The sequence below is a fragment of the Carettochelys insculpta genome, chromosome 8 (genome assembly GCF_033958435.1).
Source record: "Carettochelys insculpta isolate YL-2023 chromosome 8, ASM3395843v1, whole genome shotgun sequence".
NCBI classification, from domain to species: domain Eukaryota; kingdom Metazoa; phylum Chordata; order Testudines; family Carettochelyidae; genus Carettochelys; species Carettochelys insculpta.
This window is the reverse complement of record NC_134144.1, coordinates 49,845,622-49,862,441: the sequence shown is the minus strand read 5'-3', so window position 1 is coordinate 49,862,441 and position 16,820 is coordinate 49,845,622. Positions and strand designations below refer to the sequence as shown.

The 16,820-nt window shown below is 44.1% G+C and overlaps 1 protein-coding gene across 2 annotated transcripts in view; it reads left to right on the top strand.

Annotated features, from left to right (window-relative positions):
• Positions 1-2,172: 2,172 nt before the first annotated feature.
• Positions 2,173-16,820, top strand: part of LYPD6B (LY6/PLAUR domain containing 6B) — a 97,283-nt gene continuing 82,635 nt past the window's right edge. For both annotated transcript variants that reach the window (XM_075001520.1, XM_075001521.1), the window contains exon 1: positions 2,173-2,471. The gene's annotated coding sequence lies outside the window, so the exon portion shown is untranslated. The remainder of the gene's footprint in view (positions 2,472-16,820) is intronic.

Sequence of the window (16,820 nt, the reverse complement as noted above, 5' to 3'; positions counted from 1 at the left end):
AAATTGAAGATCGATATCCTTTTTAAATGAGGAAAGCAAAATATTTGGCTTAGTCTTGCAAAAAGCAGCTCTTCAGTCCTGTAATAGAAACATTAGTAGATAATGGAGTCCTTAATGTCAAAAAGGTGTTGTCGGTATAGTTCAGTTGATGAAAGTTGGATGGACTCCCACTGCCCAGGCTGGATCTCTTATGGCTTCAGTCACCGGAGCAGTCAAGCCCACTTCTTTCAGTAACACAATTTTACTTTAAAATACCAGCTTGAATTTTTTGTATTTTTTTTTCTTTCGTTCCATTCCTAAACTCAATGCAGATTCCCAAGTAACAGAACAAATATTAAAGATCAAGGAACTTGGTATACAACACATATCTTGTAAGCAGTGTTGCCTCTTTTCCCCATCCATCTGCAGAATAAATTTTATGTGCACTGAGGTGTACGTGAATATTGTTCAACATTTTTTATTAAGGCCCTGGGGATGGATTGCACCCTCAGTAAATATGCAGATGACACTAAGCTAGGGGGAGAGGTAGATACATTGGACAGTAGGGTTAGGGTCCAGAGTGACCTAGATATAGCGGAGGATGGGACCAAAAGAAATCTGATGAGGTTCAACAAGGAGAATTGCAGAGTCCTACATTTCAGATGGAAGAATCCCAAGCATTGTTATAGGTTGGGGGCCAACTGCCTAAGTAACAGTGCAGCAGAAAAGGACCCAGGGATTACAGTAGATGAGAGGCTGGATATGAGTCAACAGCGTGCCCTTGTAGCCCACAACATTAATGGCATATTGGGGCACTTTAGGAGGAGCATTTCCAGCAGATTTAGACAGGTTGTTATTCCCTTAAATTCAGCACTGGTGGGGCCACATCCTAGAGTGCTGCATCCAGCTTTGGGCTCCCCAGTCTAGAAAGGATGTGAATGCATTGGAGAGGGTCCAGTAGCAAAATAATTAGGGGGCTGGAGCACATGACCTACAAGGAACGACTGAAGGATTTGGTCGTAATTAGTTTGCAGCAGAGAACAGTGAGGGTGAGTTGATAGCAGCCTTCAACTTCCTGAAGTGGGGAGAGGCTGTTCTCAGTAGTGAGGTATAGCAGAACAAGGAGCAATGATCTCAAGTTACAGAGGGAGGGGTGTAGGTTGGATATTAAGAAAAACTATTTCACCAAGCAGGTGAAGCACTGGAAGGCATTACCAGAGAGGTGGTGGAATCTCCATTCCTAGAGGCTTTTAAATCCCAGCTTGACAAATCATGACTGGGCTGATTTAGTTAAGTTTAATCCTGCTTTAGGCAGGGGCCTAGACTCAAGGACTTGCTGAGGTTCCTTCTAGCCCTCTGATTTTATGTCTAAGGAGTAGATAGCTCAGTGGTTTGAGCATTGGCCTGCTACTAAACTCAGGGTTGTGAGTTCATTCCTTGAGGAGGCTGTTTAGGGACTGGGGCAAATAGATGCCAGAGATGGTGTTTAGGCCTACTCAGAGAGCAGGGGACTGGACTAGATGAGCTCCCTTCTAGCTCTAGGAGATGCATGTAAAACAAAAACGCAGGCCACTAGTACTTTAAACACTAACAAAATAACTCACTAGGTGATGAGTTTTCATGGGACAGACCCACGTCTTCTGATCAACAGATGCTGACAGCTGCAGGCACTGTGCTAATCAACTGGGTGGTATTTGAATCTCTCCTTACAGAGCACACTGCTTGTAGGTCACTTCTGTAGTATATCACCTCTAGTTTGAGATTTAAATCCTCCTGTAATAAAAATAACCAACTGCTTGCTCTGCTATGTATTTGTTTCATTAACTTACCTTGAGCATTGTCTATAAAAAGGTGTGGATCTTACCCCAAAAGCTCATCACCTAATCAAAGTTAGTCTTCAAGGTGCCACAGGACTCTCTTCCCGTGTGTGTGTGTGTGTGTGTGTGTGAGAGAGAGAGAGAGAGAGAGAGAGAGAGCAAGAGCGCCTCCGCCTCCCAGCGCTACCCCTCTGAAAGGCTCTTCCCCTTAGGGAGTAAGTTCCTGGAGAGCCCTGTGACCAGGTCCCCAGAGACGTCCCGCTTTTATGGCGCTGGAGCTGCATTCTGGCTCCTTCCATTAGCCCTCCTGAGCCGCTGTCCCCGGCTCGGCCCTGACCCCCACTGGTGATTGGCTCATTCTGCGGGACGCCCGCGCTAGGGGCCGGCTGTGCCAAGTGCCCCCCAGAAGGCAGCGGGGGCGAGCCCCGCGCGTGAGGGGCCCCGAGCAGGACGGCCCCTGGGCATCGCCCCCAGGCGCAGTCCGACCCGCTCGCTGCTGGGGGCGAGGCGGAGTCCTGGGGACGGCCCTTACGGCCACGCACGGCGGCTCTCTGGTAACACCCCGGGCTGGGCGTCCCAGTAGCAGCCTGCGCCGAGAGGAAGAAGCTGGGGCTCGGCTCGCCTGTTCAGCCCGCCGGACCTGGAACCCGCGCCGGGGGGCCCGCCCAGGCTCAGGTAAGGGGCGCGGCTGCGGCGGCCCGGGGTCTAAGCGGCCGGCGTGCGCAGCGTTAGTGGCCTGCAGCTGCACCTGCGCTAAAGTTGCCGCACGCCGGTAGCAGCCCCACGCGGCCGGCTAGGAGAGCAGGGGAGGCTCCCCGGGCTCATGGTGAGTGGTCGGTGCGGGACGCGGCTTGGCTGGGCAGACGGCTCCCGGTGCCGCTGTAGGGAGAGGACGGGGCGGCGCCGCTGTGGGTGCTCGGGGGCGGGACGGGATCGCAGGACGCGAAGTGGGAACGAGCCCTCGGAGCTGTGCCCTGCCGCCGGCGGGGCTTTGGGACCGGTCCGGGTCCGGGTCCGGGTCCGTCCTGCCGGCCCCCGGGGAAGGGGGCGGCTTAGCCACAGCGGCGAGCTCGGCTCGGGCTCGTGAGCACAGCTTTGCCCGTCGCTGCTGCTAGAGAACTCCGCCGCCAGCTGGCCCGTCCCGGGGCGTCACGTGGCCTTTCTGACAGCCGCGGCCTGCCTGGCGGGGCCGAGCCACGCTTGTCACTAATGCGGTGTGTCCCCGCCCCTTTCAGCCGCCTGCCCTATAGCTCCTGCTCAAACCGCATGGCCGTGCGCTTTCGCTGTCCCCCAGCTCGCGTGGAGAGCGTAACTATGCGTGTAAACGGGCTTTCTGGTTTGCAGCTGGGTAAACCTTGGTACCAGGGCAGTGATTTCCCCAGGGTCAGAATGAATTAAGCTCAGGAAGGAGAATCACACAGGCCTTTGCTTGATCGCTCGGTGCCTCTCCCATTGACGGGCTGTTGTAAACACTGTAACAGAGTAATTCCCCGAAGATGTACCGTGTCAAACGGTGCCGTTATGTAGGGTCGCTCTGCTTCTGGGATTGTTAAAATCAGTTGGCCTTTCACCGCCTGCTTTTGGGTGCATTCAAGGTATGCGAGCATCCAGTGTAACCTTACACTCCATTACTCGGAGATCTCTCCATTTGTCTGCCTGGTACAGTTTGCCGTTCCTTTTATAGCCACGGTAGAAGCATGGAAAGGAAGACTGCACTTACTTCAAAGAGAGAGATCAGATCTAAATTGCTTGGATTAACCAGATAGAAACTTTATTTAACATCCAAGAAGCAAAAGTGAGTGAAAATCTGAAGGGCATCAGGTGTTCATTATTAAATGCTTTAAATCCAGGAGTTATATTTTATGAGACATTTGTATGTATTATTACATTTGCTAAGCCTTTGGATTTGATAGTGCTTTACTTGGTTACTGTAATGTTAGCAGTTTAACTAATCCCTTGGGTTTTATAAGAAATGCATTGGATTAAAAAATAAGCAAAGAAGAACACCCTAAATAGAAATCTCATTATTAAAATCATGCCAGCAGATAAAGAAAATAAGAAACCCTTTGAATGTGCATGAAAACATGTTCAGACCAGAAAACTGAGAATACAAAACTAGGTGGAACATGTCTCAACTCTGACTAGACACCCTGTCCAAAGCATCAAGCCATTTTATGCAACAGGTGGGTGGCATGAGGCCACTGCATATGTATTTCTAGTTCAGATGTGATTGTGTTCTGATGTTCATAATATAGTCTGGATGATGAGAGTTGTCCCATTTGGCCATGGTGAAATGAAGAGGACAGTGCTTCAAGTGTCCATTTGCACTTGCAGTTTATCAGCACAGTTAGCTTTACTACCTGTTCTGTCCACAGGGACCATTTGCTCTCCTCAGCCTTTGGTCACTTTAAGTGGGTCAGATTTCCTGACATCACAATTTGTGTGGCCAGTTTTGCAGCCAGTTCCATCCATTTTCCAACTTCCTTACAAAAGCAGACTGTGATAGGATACTCAGCATTAGCTTGGTTTTATCAGAGCTGTCTCCCTTCTGCTCGACATCTGGTGTGCGATGTGAACTGTGGAGAGTCCAGTAAATCCTCTGATTAGCTTATATGAGATGGATACAGCATGGGTTTCCCCGGAGCACATCTAATGATTTTCACTCCCGGTTGGCATCAGATGGTGTGAGCTTTGTCCCTTGCTCGTTTTCGCCTCCCATTTCTGCCTATCATCTAGCAGGGAGAGTCCACGTCTTGTGGATTTTGAGGAGTACAGGGGACTAGCTAGTACACCGCCTTCACAAGCTCCTGTAGTGGGAAGGTACAGGAAGCTCAGGACTTGCAGCCCCAGTACCTCTTCATCTGGTGAATACCTCTCCATTTATCTCCTCCTTCCTGCCCCCGCCCCCGATGGGCAGAGGGATCTGTACCTGGGAGGGTGTAACATGATGTGGGACATGGGTGTGAATGTCTCGGGGTGAACACTGTGCCATTGGCTGAGAGGCTGTGCAACTCCCTCCCCCTAGAGCTTCAATCACACACTTCACTCTGTAAGGCTGGAGTGTGGCTTGCCTTTTGAGCGGTGGACTGGGCAATCCCTGGTTAAGTGGTACTGCCAGCCACATATGGAACACTACTTTTGCCCTCCCATCCCAGGGCTTCTCAGGTCTGGTTTCTCTCCCACTGGGTGTGGCTCTCAGCTTGGGCCTGCGCTCTGATCCCATTCCATCTCTGTTAGGTTTTCTATGGTATCCAGGTTGGCTGTCTGCATGTTGGTCATCCCATTTCCAGTTATGATTACATCTCTGGGTAGTTCTTAGAACCAGATGCTACTTGAGGATAATTGTGATGTAACTGGTATTTCATCTCTCGTCTATAGTGTAGAAGTGCCATACAAATCTGACCTCTCCTAAGCAAACCGAAACAGCAGTCATGTAGCACTTTAAAGACTAACAAAATGGTTTATTAGGTGATGAGCTTTCATGGGACTGACCCACAATAGATAGATCTAAGGAAGTGGGTCTGTCGCATGAAAGCTCATCACCTAATAAGTCATTTTGTTAGTCTTTAAAGTGTTACATGACTGCTGTTTTGTTTTGTTTGTTGTTAGAATACAGACTAACACGGCTACTTCTCTGTTACTGTCCTAAGCAGTTACTTGTTTGAATATGAAGCTTTAAGTTTTTTTTTAAGATAAATATTGAAAGAATCAAAGTATTGGAAAACAAGTGATTTGAAAATGTACCAAGTCAAGGTTTGCCCTCATTTACAGTTATGTTGGTGAAAGCTGTGCATTTGTATCAAGGGCAGAATTTGGCCCCCCCCATCTAAATTAAATCAGTCGCAGCACAAACCATTCAGCCTAGTGCAGTGTTTTTTGTTAAGCTAAATGAACCCCTGGCCTATAATGTAATTGTCTAGGAATTTCGAACCAGATGAACAAAATTTACATAAACTAATCTGGTGTAGTTTAACCACATTTGTGCAGCATGTTGATATTATGACAATAGGTGCTTCACACAAGTTGATTGTTATCTTTCGTAATTATAGGAGGATGATGAGGCTAAAGCATGATACAAGGAGGCAAGAGGTCTGGGATTTTTTGCTGATGACTGAACTTTTGCCTGTCAAGATCTTTGTGCGTGAGAACTTTCAGACAAATTAGCTAATGGATTTTTTAGGAATATTTTTCTTTCAACCTCCTAAAATTGTACTTGTAGCTGCAAGTGATAGAGAAGATCAACCCAAAAAACTTAGTCTCACCCTGGATTAGGTGATTAGTTAAGATTTAAGTTTGACAGCAGTGGTAGGAGCAGAGCTTCACTTCATTTATTTGGTTTATCCTAGGTTTAAATATGAAGTGCTGTATTTTTGCCCCCTTATTTAAATAGCAACTTTATGTAAAAGAGAGCGTACTTTTTGGTAGTGATTTATAAACCCTTGACCCTTACAATATTGCCATTCTGAAAATCTTGTGATATTTGGTGGATTGCTGTCATGTATAGCTTGAGGAGCAAACAGTAGTCTGAAATAAAACTTAGTCTTCAGACTATAGAATACAAAAATGTTTTGAATATTTGAACACACAAGTTGACACACTACACTAGGTCATACATCTGAGACCAGTAATCTGCCCCGGGCAGTGCCCAACATCTGTTTCAGTGGAAGATTAAGATCTGTCTATAATGCACATGTGCAATGTTATTAATGTGAGGCTGTGGCTACGAATGCCTCTTTGACCCTCATTGGTTATGCCCCACAATATTGGTGGTGGGTATCTTGACTGTAGTGACACTTGCATAACATCAGATATTAATAAATACACAGTCATCTGGCTCTTTAATAAAAAAGCCACATGCTTCTGATGATTGCAATAATTCTATTGTAAAACAAGGCACTAAAACTCAAAACTTATTTGAATCTGTAGCTCTATGATTAGAAGATTCTGAAATCAATAGAAAACACAGGGCATCTTGTACCACAGAGCCTTGGTAACTTGGCATGCACTGTGCTTGTTTCCTTGACTCCAAAGTCTGGCCTACTATCACTGACCTTCTGTCCACCATGGATGAAGCTTTTCGTAGTGCTAGTGTACCTGGAATCACTACAATGACACATCTGTACTGATGTAGCTGTGTCACTGTAGTACTGCTTGTAGGCACAGAGAGAGGTCTCCCATCAGCTTAATTACGTATTTTCCCAAGTGGTGAGATCTGTGGTTGGGGGAGAGCTTGACCCACCAACATAGTGCTCTCCACACCTGAACTTAGATCAGTGTTACTTCCACTGCACGTGGGGCTGGCTCTGAATGCCGATGTTTCTTCTGTCAAAAACAACAGCTAGTTAGAAAAATAAATTTAGCTGTTGCTCCTTCCAACCAGATTCCCCACAGCTAATAGCTGCATGACTAGTGGTGTCACGAGCAGTATCCTCTGGGTTGGACTCTGCTTTCTTACCAGAAGACCACTGTATGGCTCAGGTAATGCAACACCTCACTTTCACTTGTCTTTGCTATTATTTGTACCAAGTCCTCAGCCCCTCATGGTTACAAGCCTGCATGGAATTGTCTTCTGCCTGATGTTCATTGCACAAAAGTGATGGGGGAGGAAGATTATGAGTTGGAGTCTGAGCTACACAAGAAAGTTTCTAACTACTCAAAATTCTGACTCTTCCAGCAGGAAAAGACCTTTATTTGGTTTCTACAAATCGGTAGCCGTGAATTGGATGTAAACAAGCTGAATTTATTTTGGCAAAACCCAAAAGATGGAATTCTGTTAAACAGCAAAATAATTAAAACACAAACCTTCCAAACCCCAGGTTCATTTTCTTTTTGTTTTTAAAAAAATCCAACAACAAGCTGGCATGTTGGCCCAGATCCTCCAGTCCATCTGAACTGTAGCTGGGATGCAAAGGTGGCTTACTGTCCTTGATTCTGGAACTCTCTGGAATCTATTCCAGTTATTAGCATCCATGTGCTTTGGTAACTGATCAGGTGAATGGTGGGTTGTGCTTTGCAACCTCACACGTGACGCTCCAGCCTTCCTTTACAGTACCTTGCTGGTAAATGTCAATTTGATATTTCTCTTGTGGAATGCAAATCTAAGCTAATGATGATTTCCTACATCTGTTGCAATTTAAGGTGCATTCATTTACTTACATAAAAAAGGAATAAAATTGTTATCTTAAAAAGCAAAAGTTGAGCAACAGCTGGTCCAAGCAAACAAGGTGAGACTGATATTGCGTAGCACTGCTTAGGCACTGGACTTCATTTCAGGTCTTGCACAGTGTGCACACCATATGATTGAAAATTTCAGAGGATCTCGCCTGCAGGTGCAAAACTTAAAGGCCACCAGGAAGAAAAAAAAGGCTTAAAGGTGATTATTGCACGCTGCTTCATCTCAGGTGGTGATGATAAAACTCAAAATGGGAAAGGGGAATGCCATTATAGCTTGCAAGCATGCAGTCTGAGTCCTTACATTCCTTTTCAATTTTTCGTACTGCCTCTCTCCCTAGGGAGCTTTTAGGAAGGGCATCTTTTTTAACCAGTTCGGATCTCAGCCTGTCATCCTTTTGACAGCTCCACTTGAGTGCCTTTTTTGACAGATGATACCTAGCATTCAAGCATGTCTTGTTAACAGCTCTTTGAATAGTGAGCATCTAATAGCACATCACTGAGGTTAAGGTAATAAGTGCCTGTCAGCTGGCAGACACAGTCTGACAACCTCACTTCACTAAGTCTAAAGGGTAGTTGTTCCTTGGACATCAAATTTAATCTATTCTTGTCATTCGTTCTTTTTGGCTTAATCCCAAGGCATTGTGCCTGTTACACTCCTTTTCTGTCCCCTAAAAAGTGTTCATGCCTTCTATATAGCAAAGCGATGTTAGCGCACAAATAAAACAGGAAAATTTACATATCAAATGTATTTACTGGCTAAGAAAAATGTGATCTATGTGAACAATGCGTTCCCCATGGCCACAATTAGCTTCTTTGGTCGCAAGGATATTTAGTTAATGAGAGGCTTTGGGGACAGGGCTTGAAAGGTTTGCTCACTTAGTTTCTTGGGAATTAAACTCAATAACCTGGGGAAAATGACCATTATCACTTTTTACTGTCAGACCCCCTGCAACGTAAAGGCACAAAAAAAATGGACTCTATGGGGTTTTTTTTATTTTAAAGCAGTGGGGAGTGTTGGTGGCTCAGTGAAGACACTAAGAAATGCAGATTATACCTCCCTTGTCTGGGACCCTCTGGGTCTGAGTAGTCCCGAATGAGGAATTTGCTGGACTAGGGGAGGTGAGGCCTATGCCTTCAGCCTGCTACATGCTCCAGCTGGCTACTTGCTGCAGGGCAGCCAGGCTCCCCCAGCCCAGACAAAGGGTCCTTGCGGCTGTGGGTTTGTCAGTGGGGCTCTCCTCCACAGGGCTGCCTGGCTTACATGCCAGCCCTGGCCAGGGTGGCTGCTGGCAGGCCTCTGATTTGTGCTCTAGCCTGGCTCCCCACTGCACAGCTCCTGACTAGGGCTGGGCTCCCCATATTGGGGCTCCCCAGCTCCAGCTGGGTTCCCCTTAGCGGGGCTCCCCAACCTGGCTCCCTCCCAGAGCTGCCCCAGGACTCCCCAGAGTCGGCTGCCAGCAGGGCTCCCAGCAGCTGCAGTGCTCTTGTCTAGGTGCTCTCCGGTCCAGCAACATATTTGGTCCTGCTGGACCAGGTATGATGCCAGATGAGAGAGTGCTGGATGAGAGAGCTTCAACCTGTACAACTCTTCAAGGGCATTTTAGAGCGTGTCTACACTGCAATGTTAAATTGATGTAAAGCCGCTTTGATGATGTGCTTATGTAAAGTATGTACTTCAGTGTCCTCCAGCTGCTGCAACTTGCCTGTTGCACCAATCTACTAAATCCACCTGGACGAGAGATGTAAGGCTTAGGTCAATGGACTGCAGGTGAGGGCTCTGTGTGGAGCAGGGAGCTGAGATCTTAGATAGCAGCCAGACACCAGTGTGGAACTCAGGGATGAGCTGAGAGGCTGGTTCTCAGCATCGCACTCTGCCCTCCTTCAGTCAGTCAAGTATTCTGTGGGTCACATGCACCAAGGACATGAGAAACCACAGCAATTACCATGGTGACATAGCATACACAAGGCCTTATAAGCTGGTTCATCAAGATACTTACTTAAACTTACAAGTAGCCTCACTGACATTGGTAGGGCTTTGGGATTCTGAATTACCTTGCTGCATCAAAGCCTTGGAAATCTCTCTGCTATGGGAGAGTTCTGCTTTCATGGCAGGAAAGAAACTGGAAAGTCAACAGATGGTAAGAGATGGCCCAGTGCTTCAGTTTCTCATCTGGTTCTTAGATGTGGTGTTAGTTCTCTGCTCTCTGACTTCCTGTGTGACTTCAGGCAAGTCACACTACCTGTCTGCTTGAGGCTTGGTCTACACTAGACCTTACAGTCAATTGCAGGTACGCAATTCTAGCTACAGCAGTTACATAGCTAGAATCGACATACGTGCAGTCCACTGTAAGGTCTGTCCATACTGAGAGAGGTCAATAGGAGAATTTCTCACATCCATCTCCCTTATTCTTTGTTATAGCAAGGAGAACAGGGGTTGATGTGCAAAATCAAACTCTGAAAGATCTACCCTAACCAGGTCAGTCTTCACAGAAGTGAAGACAAGTCCTGAGTCCCCAGTCTGTAAAATGAGGGTAATAACACTTCTGTGCCACATAAGAACATAAGAATGGCCATACTGGGTCAGACCAAAGGTCCATCCAGCCCAGCATCCCATCTGCCGACGGTGGCCAATGCCAGGTGCCCCAGAGAAGGAGAACAGAAGACAACGATCAAGTGATTTATCTCCTGCCATCCATCTCCTGCCCTTGTTCTGAAGGCTAGGGCACCATACTTTATCCCTGGCTAATAGCCATTTATGGACCTAACCTGCAAAAATTTATCAAGCTCTTTTTTAAACCCTAATAGAGTCCTGGCCTTCACAGCCTCCTCGGGCAAGGAGTTCCACAGGTTGACTGTGCGCTGTGTGAAGAAAAATTTCCTTTTATTAGTTTTGAACCTACTACCCATCAATTTCATTTGGTGTCCCCTAGTTCTTGTATTATGGGAAAAGGTAAATAATTTTTCTATATTCACTTTCTCCACACCATTCATGATTTTATATACCTCTATCATATCGCCCCTCAATTGCCTCTTTTCCAAACTGAAAAGTCCCAGTCTCTCTAGCCTCTCCCCATATGGGACCCTTTCCAAGCCCCTAATCATCTTAGTCGCCCTTTTCTGAACCTTTTCTAATGCCAATATATCTTTTTTGAGGTGAGGAGACCACATCTGCACGCAGTACTCAAGATGTGGGCGTACCATAGTTTTATATAGGGGAAGTATGATATCTTTTGTCTTATTATCGATCCCTTTTTTAATAATTCCTAACATCCTATTTGCCTTACTAACTGCCGCTGCACACTGCGTGGATGTCTTCAGAGAACTATCCACTATAACTCCAAGATCCCTTTCCTGATCTGTCGTAGCTAAATTTGACCCCATCATGTAGTACGTGTAATTTGGGTTATTTTTTCCAACATGCATTACCTTACACTTACCCACATTAAATTTCATTTGCCATTTTGCTGCCCAATCACTCAGTTTGCTGAGATCTTTTTGTAGTTCTTCACAATCCCTTTTGGTTTTGACTGTCCTGAACAACTTGGTGTCATCTGCAAACTCAGAAGTTTGTTGTGAAGATAGGTAGTACAGTAGTGGGATAGGGTTACATAAGCATCTAAAACAGAATTGCTGCATGATCTGTAATGGAAACCTTTCAAACATAACTGCCGTAAGCCTCAGTTACAGTTGGTACTGGAGTGTCTAATTCATTCCAGGCAGTGTCGCTAACATCACATGTTGAGGAAACCTTAAATCATTCCCTCAGTCATGAGACTGGCTTAAAAATAATGGGGTATTGTTTTTTTGGGGGGGTGGAGAATTGTGGGTGCTTTTCATTTGCCTCCTGGCTTCATTTGGCATCATCACATTTTCAGACTTCTCTCTCTCTCTCTCTCTCTCTCTATATATATATATATATATATATATATATATATATATATATATAACACAAGGGCTTCCACACTCTATTATAAAAAAGGATGGTAATGTTCTTAGAAGTTGCACTTCAAAGGAGTGTCCTAAAATTTCAAAAAGGAGTCATGTTAACTCCTTTAATCACCTAGGATAGGTCTACGCAGCAAGTTATTCTGAAATAACAGCCATTATTTTGAAATAACTATCCTAGCATCTACACAACACAGCCACAATTTTCATTTTATTTTGAAATAGCGATTGGCTCATTTTGAAATTGGTAAACTTCATTCTGCCTGTGTCTACACGAGCCCCTTCCTTTCGGAATGGGCCTGTTAATGAGTGTGTTTGAAAGATGCTAATGAGGCACTGCCATGAATATGCAGCACCTCATTAGCATGATGGCGGCCACGGCAATTCAAAAGTGCGGCTTTTCAAATTGCATGCCGCCTGTGGAGACAGGGAACTTCCGAAAGGCCCTCCCCACCAGTTTTCAAAAGCCCTTCCTCCTAACACCAGATAGGAAGAAGGGGCTTTTGAAAACTGGGGGGGGTCCTTTCGGCAAGTCCTCGTCTTCAAGGGCGGCGCACGATTCAAAAGCCGCACTTTCGAATTGCTGCGGCTGCCATTATGCTAATGAGGTGCTGCATATTCATGGCAGTGCCTCATTAGCATCTTTTAAACCCGCTCATTAGCATGCCCCTTCTGAAAGGAAGGGGCTCATGTAGACCCAGCCTCTATGAGGAATAGTGCCTATTTTGAAATAGGTGCTGTTAAGAAAGGGAATAGCATGTATTTCAAAATAAGCCATAGTGCATCCAATGGCTTTGTTGCAAAATAAGCTGTATTTCGCTGCTGTATTTTTATGTGTAGCAGCATTATTTTGCAATGAGCTATTCCAGAATAGCTTTTCTGGAATAGCTTGTTTTGAAATAGGCCTGCTGTATAGACATATCGGCCGTGTCTACACGTGCCCCAAACTTCAAAATGGCCATGCAAATGGCCATTTCGAAGTTTACTAATGAAGCGCTGAAATGCATATTCAGCGCTTCATTAGCATGCGGGCGGCAGCAGCGCTTCGAAATTGACGCGCCTTGCCGCTGTGCGGCGCGTCCAGACGGGGCTCCTTTTCGAAAGGAAGCCACCTACTTCGAAGTCCCCTTATTCCCATGAGCTCATGGGAATAAGGGGACTTCGAAATAGGCGGGGTCCTTTTGAAAAGGAGCCCCGTCTGGACGCGCCGCGCTGCGGCAAGGCGCGTCAATTTCGAAGCGCTGCTGCCACCCGCATGCTAATGAAGCGCTGAATATGCATTTCAGCGCTTCATTAGTAAACTTCGAAATGGCCATTTGCATGGCCATTTCGAAGTTTTTGGATAGTGTAGACACGGCCAATGTGTTGAAGTGAAAGTTTTTTAGCTTTCTATAATACAGTGACATTTCTTGTTAAGTTTTACTGCTGGGAGAAGTAGATGATTCTTAGGAATAGACATGCATACTCTGCTTTAAGCCAGGATAGCTTTGAACATCACCTTTTATATGATAGTATGGTCTCCCCATGTTCAGGTGGCCTCAACCTACATTGACCAGAACAAGAAAGTCACTTGGTTCCCCAAATCAGATGCCAGTGTTAGCTATGAGGGGTGCACATTATCCATATTGTATGTTGCGATAATAGGGTAAATCTGTACATCTAAATTGTGAGCTCAGCTGTAAAAAGTGAGCGAAAGTTCATAAGATGGACAGCTCAAACAAAAAGATTTCCTGATAAAATTCAAGGACTGTGTTAAGATCGTTCTGGGTAAATAAGAATCCCCACCTTATTTCTTTTCTTTCCCTTCCGTCTCCTGTTGCCTTCTGTCTAATAAGAGTCTGGCTTAGTCAGCTAAGATTCCGTAATTTGCTACACTGCTGTGAACTGTGACCAGAGAGGCAGCTAAAAGCAATGTCTTAAGCAGATGATACTGTATAAATTGCCAGTTCTGAGACCGTCTATACCTACTAAAGACTGTTAAGACCCACTAAATTAATGGCAGAGCACTGTCTGGTCAACTCCAGTACTGTAACAGAACAAGAGTAAGGTAAGTCAATGGGAGTGTATAGACAGACACCATGGTAAATTGACCTAAGCTACATCAAATCCAGTTACATTATTCACATAACTAGTGTAGCATACCTTAAGTCAACTTACTGCAGTAGTGCAGATAAGGCCTGACTGTCTGATAAGGTGATGTGCTAGGGTTCCTCTCTCTCACCTCTCCCCCTCCTCCACAAGGGAGGTTGCAACTGAAAGTCAATACTAGGGAGACAAGCTGTGGTTTCTGTTCGATAGTCTTTTATCTCCTATTTTGTGTATTTGCCTTGTTTTATTATCTTAGAAAACATGATCAGACATTAACAATAAGAGCCATAACAACAGCCCAGCCCATCTCAACTATCTTCTCTTTTCCACAAAGTGGAACGCTATTATCATATTTAACACCCTCTAAAAGACTGCTAGCAAAGGGTATGTTTTTTGTTTTTTTATCTTAAGATCTCTGTAGCTAAAGGGAAAGCTAACAAGGGATGTTGTTTAAAAATCCCTTATTTAATACGTGGTATTTCAAATGGTATTATGGTTTTTCTTTCTTTTCTATTGTTTTATTAAAAGGCTAAAAAGATATTTAATGATGCATTTGCCCTGGTACCAAGCAGGATGAGGTCTTTGTAACCCAAGCCTTGAACCTCATTTAAAACTGTTTAAAGGTGGACAGTAACTGTGTTATCTTAACTCCTTTAACTCTTTGAGCTCATATATTATATTTAATACAATAGTTGCCAGTTTTAAAAGCTCTGTAATGACATGGGTGCTTATGTGAACGTTCAATAAACACTTTGCATTTTCAGCTTGAGCTCATGTAAAGTTAAGTGACTATTTATTCATACTGAGCTGAGAGTTTAGCTGCTTTTGTTATAAGACCAGACGTGGGTAAGTGAACGAGTCAGAGCATGCTATTTAATTTTAGAAGATTGCACACATTGCTGTGATCCTGACAGGCTTAACTTGGTGGTTTTAGGAAAGTTCACACTTTATTTTTAAGATTAAACTTGAACCTGGCAGCCAAGAATTCTTTTCTTTAAAGAGTTATTCATATACTTCAGACACACAAATAGTTTCCCCAGGGAATTGTCTATTTGTTTTGTGAATGTATATATGAAACTGAATATCATTTTTGAACTAGACTAAAGGCTTAATTTTTTCATTACATTTGTGCCTCTAACTTTTATTGAAGTCCATGCAAATTTGGAATTCAGAATCAAGACAAGTATAACAACCAGCATCTAAACTCAAGTCTTTTTTTATGTGTGACCCTTATGATTTAATCCCTCAAGTGACATTAATACTGCAGGTTAATATGAGATTCTGGGGCTCACAGGACTGTGGGCATAGGACTGAAAACCAGACCTATCCTAGGTTCTAATCATTATTCTGTTTGACTTGCTTTTTTGTTGGCCAAGTCTGTTGACCTACTCTTTCTCTGTAAGAAAAATCATCACCCTTCATCTACTTTGTCCAATGCCAATATTGGATAAGAGTGACTTCTGCTGTTTCTTGGTTTAGATAAGTACCTACATCACCAGCCATCTTAGGCTTCAGCCCAATTTATGGACGGAGAACATGGAGGCAAATTGATTTGTCCGTGGTTACAAAGGAAGCCTGTGGCAAAATACAGACTTTAACACAGACTGCCTACCTCCTAGGTTAGTGTCCCACCACTGAATCATCCTCCCTCTCCTGGTGGTAAAATAGTGCTAAATTATATTTGCTTACCCAGTGGCATTTTGATGATTAGTTAATAGTTGCAAAGTACTCTCAGTTAAGTGTTTGATACATTTGTCTCACATTTTGTTTGGTGAATGTGCCTGATGTGAAATAATAGCACACAAGAAAATTCAAGTCAGTTACTTTCTAGAGTTGGCACAGACCTCTCTTGAGCTAATGGTGATCACTCATTAACTGCAGACACTTTACTGAAGTTGAGATTAAAATTGTTGCCTCCAGAAACATTCTTCCTGAGTCAATACAGTTTTATTTTTCTTCCTGAGTGCAATATTCTCGAGATGTCCTTCACGGCATGATACAGTTGCCATTCTAAATTTCATATTTCTGGGGTTTACCTGTAGTTCAGTCATACAAAATGTGCTGATTACTGAAATTTGTTATTCAAGATTTGGCTCAGGACTGATCCATGTTATTTTCTTTTGTAAATAAGTATGATTTTATTTGTACCATTGAAGCTTTAAATATCTTGTATAAAGTTTAGCCATTTAAATTTGGGTTATCAAAAAAGTGATGGTAAATTGATTCATTCTTATTCAGATAGTTGTCTATATATTCACTATCATGTCTGCTTATTTTGCTGTATAAAATAGGTTTTCATTACATTTTGTTAGTCTGCACTTCATAGCCAGTACAGATACGGGTAAATTAATTCTATTTTGGATCTTATTCAAACAGAAATGTTAGAAGACTTGGTGTAGTTGTATCAATATCCATTTATTTCAGTGGGATTTGAGCATGCTCAGAACTGAGCCCTAACCAGACTGTGATTCTGATACTTAACCATATTTTTTACTTCAGTCATGTGAACAGTCCAGTTGAAATCTGGTGTAATGATGTGTGGGTGAGAAAGAGTTCAGCTCAGGCTTGGTCTATACTACAGAATTAGGTGTGGGTAAAACAATTTTAAGTCAATATAAGTAGGTCAATGTGTGTACTCCAGCCTTGCTCCCACCAGTGTAAGTGCCCTAGTGTATCCACATTAGAACTCTGGGTATGTCCATACTATGAAATTAGGTCACAGTTTTGAGGTTGACTTTTAGTATCTGATTCTATAAAGTCTAAGGTGCATGTCCTCAGTAAGTATATGTGGTTGGTGGAGCTCATCCCCACGACCAC